This window comes from Rhododendron vialii, chromosome 5a (assembly GCF_030253575.1).
Source record: "Rhododendron vialii isolate Sample 1 chromosome 5a, ASM3025357v1".
NCBI classification, from domain to species: domain Eukaryota; kingdom Viridiplantae; phylum Streptophyta; class Magnoliopsida; order Ericales; family Ericaceae; genus Rhododendron; species Rhododendron vialii.
Window position 1 is genome coordinate 26023952 of NC_080561.1, and position 4691 is coordinate 26028642.

Sequence of the window (4691 nt, forward strand, 5' to 3'; positions counted from 1 at the left end):
AGACGCACCCAAATACACTTATCAAGAGTTTCCACAACATTTTATGTGGAACAAGACGACTAAGATTTGGACACCTAGTATCTGGGTTTGCAATTGGTTGAATGTACTTTGCAAGTCCTAATTGTGGGGAGAGATTTTATTTGCGTTTGCTACTAACTGTTGTCAAAGAACCAACATCCTTTGAATGCTTACACACGGTTGAAAATGTGGTGCACAATACATTTAAATCAGCCTGTGTTGCAAGAGGGCTATTGGAGGACGATGATGAGTGGGTACAATGTCTACATGAAACTGCCGTTATGAAAACTGGATACCAATTGAGGAGATTTTTCAGTATAATTCTCACGCAGTGCTCTCCGATACACCCATATGCTTTATGGAAACAATTCTCAGTTCATATATGTGATGATCTTGCACAAAAAATTCGTACATTATTTGCCATATCTAACCCATCAGAGGCTCAGATTGAGGACTATGGTTTATATCTTTTAATTCATTTACTTCAAGAATCTAGCAAGACCTTGCTTGACTTCCCTCCCATGCCACAACCAAATGAAAATTGGAGTGCAATAGTTGGGAACAGATTGATTCTTGAACATCGACAACTACAGATTGAGGCACAACAAGCACATGCACCATGTAATGTTCATTGTCTTAATAGTGGACAAAGTATTGCGTACGATGCCATCACTTCTTCGGTATTTGAAAACAAAGGCACTATGTTCTTTTTGAATGGGGGTGCTGTAACAGGGAAAACTTTTTTGTACAACACAATTGCTGGAAAATGTCGAACTCTCGGCCATATTGTTGTCTCCGTGGCATCATCTGGAATTGCATCATTGCTATTGCCTGAAGGCCGTATTGCACATTCAACATTTTGCATCCCATTAGATGTGATGGAAGATTCATTTTGTGGGTTTAAAAAGCAATCCATACAGGTAGAGCTGTTCAGAGAGACAAAACTCATAATCTGGAATAAAGTTCCTATGCAACATAGATATTGTGTTGAAGCTGTTAACCGGACACTTTGAGACATTTGCGACAATGATAAGCCATTTGGGGGTATCACTATTGTTCTTGGTGGAGACTTTCAACAAATCTTACCAGTTGTTACTAGAGGAAGTTGTGAGAAAATTGTGAATGCGTCGTTGAGAAGTTCTACTTTATGGAAGGAGATTGTCATCTTGACATTGGATGTAAATATGCATTTAGATCAAGCCGATTCTAGAAAATGCTAATTTTGCGACATTTTTTACCGAGGTATCAAAACTCTTCTTTCTAATTAAATTTGTGCTTTTGATTTGAGGAAATGCTTACACTTATGGGTTCCATTAATTCATTTTATTGGTGTTCCTAGGTCGGAACCATCCCACAAGAAACTGTAAAACTTCCATCAACAATACGCAAATGCCGGGATCTCAATGAATTATTGTCTACAGTTTATCCACAGCTGGATGTCGTAGATGCATCAACTCCCACATTTTTAATTGAGAATACTATTCTTTCTGCGAGGAATGAGGATGTCAATGCAATCAATACTGCTGCATTGAATATTTTTCCAAGTGACACTATTAGTTATTTAGCGGCAGATAAAATGTCTGAAGATGATGAAGTTGATCATACCATTGCTAATCGATATCCGAATGAGTACTTGAACTCATTAGACGGCCTTTGTAATGGCACAAGGATGATGGTTGTTAGATGTGCCCTGCGCATAATTGAAGTTTTAATATTAACAAGAGGACATTTTGGCAAATTTGCATTCATACCTAGGATTTCCTTAACCCCTTCATCTTCAGATTTACCTTTTCAAATGACAAGACGTCAATTTCCAGTTAGATTGGCGTATGCACTAACCATTAATAAATCCCAAGGACATTCAGTGAAATTTGTTGGGGCAACACCCATATTCAGTCATGGACAGTTATATGTGGCACTATCAAGCTGCACCTATTTTGATCGTGTCAGCGTACTTCTTCCTAATAATGAGCTTGATTCCACAACAAACATTGTTTATCCCAAAGTGTTATTGTCGTGATATGTAATCAAAACAACCAATAGCCAAAATATAAAGGTATGTTTAATTTGTCATTCTTTATGTAAATTTGTTCAATCAACTCTTAAAAGGGTACTCTACATTCTTAGTGTATTTTTGTAGGATTGGGATGAAAAAGCTATAGATCTCAAAGAGGAATAATATGACATCAACAATACTACAATAGAAACGTAATAAGGTAGTTTCATACTCAAATGGTGTCCATGTATATATGTTTGTTGGATACTAACACACTATTATTTTCCTAAATACTTAGGTTGTCGTGCATTCTCCTAGATGGAGACATCATTTGAGAGGCATATTGAGGCGTATTTTGGATAGCCGTATTGAGGAGCATTTGAAGACTTTTTTAGAGGCATGTTGAAGACACTGTATTGGAATGAGACTATTGTAAACCTTCTTCCCATATTAGTTGCATAGACAATGTCATGACACTTTTGCAATTCACTAATACTTGCTTACTAACACTTCCCTTATATATTCCTAGCTGGATAATGTATGTGTAGACATTGTTTTAATGGCTCAAATTAGCACTTCTAATGATGTTCTACGCGTATTTAACCCCATTCCCTGTCGTGTCCCTCCCATGTTTTATTTAATGACACACCACGTGGTGTCCCCAATGTGTTAAACACAGATACAGATGCTTCTTTAAGTGTCAGTGCTTCCTTTGTTTAGTTTCCCTTTTTATGGTTACTTCTCATTCTTAACAGAAATCCAACACTGTGGTCATTTTAAATGGAAAATCAACATTCTATTTTCTGCATTTTTTAGTGTTCTTATTTGAATTGGAAGTATTGACTTTACTGATGCTTATTAGTTTTCTATTTAATTTTACATTTGTGTAGAAATACAACTCAAGTACGTGAATTGCGAGGCTTCCGATCCGTAAGTATGAAACTACCTTATTGCGTAAGAGGTTGGTGTGCTTAGATGTACTTATGTTGTTAAATGTAGAGCACTAGCTGGTGTGCTTAGATGTGCTTTTATGTTGTTACATGCAAACCATTTACTGGTGTGTTTAGATCTTGAGCCTAATTTAGTTAATGCATAACACTAGCTGGTATGCATTTTTAAATGTTGGATGGATGGTGTTTTTTGTTTTATCAAGTCTTATGCACTTTGTTGGGGAGAGGGAAGCTGTTAGGGATTTTAAGAGAGGGAAGGGGAAGCTAAGGGGGTCATATGTTACGTTCATAACTATGCACACTGAGAGAAATGAAAAAGGATTACGTATTTTTAGGCTCATCTATTTAATTGTGTTTGATTCGTTGATATTGTAGTTGAAATTTAGGGACTCCATTAAGCCTCCTGGGATGGGGTGTCCAACTTTAGCTCCTACTTTATTGTCCTTCGAAGGAAACTGATTTCTGCTCCTATTTCGGACATGATACCATAATGGGGGCGTTGAATTTTAAAATTTAGTGTATATATTCATGTCCTTTTTGTGGAATTAATAGTAGGGAAGAGTGGTTTAGTCTATGATGCATGGACACAGATACAGACACGGGGACACGAAAATTCTATAGAAATGGGGACACGGACACGGCGGGGGACACGCCACGTGTATATTTTTTCCAAGTTTAAATGGAAAAATGTAGACAAAACATAACATCCATAGTTCTAATACCATTCAAATAAAACAAGACATTCATGATCCATAAGTTCAATACAATCCAAATACCCAATTGAAAACAAAACATGATAAACATCCATAGTTCCATAATAAATTATGGAACACGCCACTTAGCGTGTCCCCAGCCGTGTCCCTCTAAAAAATTTATATTAAATTATGGGACACACCACGTGGCGTGTCCCATACGTGTCCCCGTGTTTGGACACTGCAATACGTCGATTGCTCTTCGGCTATAGTTCCTATCTATTTTTTATAAACTGTTTTTAGTTTCTATGCTAACAGGAGGTGAATTGAAGTGATAGTAAAGGGAGCATTGCTGGTAAATTGAAATGATAGTAAAGGTTTTTGTTAGATTTCAGCGGTAAGCGCCTTCAGGCACGGCACAATTCATATGGATTGTCGTCGCCCAAATGAACATGGTTGCCATTGGATTAGGTTTACCATAGCAGGATTGTGTCGCTGGAAGTATTGGAAAAAATTCAGGTTATATAACCTTTTGTACTGATTTATGGTGTGCTTGATCAAGTAACTTATTGACTATTCTGTGGATTGAAGGCAACAACTCTTTGGTAGTACGTGATTCTTGCGCATTTGGTTTTGGTTTCTGTTAGGTAATTTGCACACTGAATTATACCCTTTCTATCATGGTCTCTATCTCTTTCTTTCTTTATGCATTTCTGGAACTAATTTTTGTTAAATATTTTAACTAGGTAAAAGGATTGGGAGCTTATAGGGTTTTGGTAATTGGTTGTGCGGGAGCTTATGTGGAGGCTCATTGGTGATTGGTTGTGCGGGATGATAAATCAGGTGGTCCATTACATATAGGGTTTTGGTAAATATGATGTAGATTCGCCCTTGCAGGGCATGTGTCTCGACTCCTATTGTACTTATGTAAAGAAACAACATACCAATATTGTTTTTTTTAGGGATCTTTTGCTAAATGTAATGGATTTGTTATTAGAAATGCCTTATTGGAATTGGACTGTGTTGGTTTTATTT

At 37.0% G+C, this 4691-nt stretch overlaps 1 long non-coding RNA gene across 1 annotated transcript; it reads left to right on the forward strand.

Moving 5' to 3' along the window:
• The first annotated feature begins 1908 nt into the window (after positions 1-1908).
• LOC131326599 (uncharacterized) lies at positions 1909-4412 on the forward strand. Its single transcript, XR_009200060.1, has 3 exons — positions 1909-2234; positions 2905-2944; positions 3975-4412. It is a non-coding gene; the product is annotated as an uncharacterized LOC131326599 (long non-coding RNA).
• Positions 4413-4691: the final 279 nt, after the last annotated feature.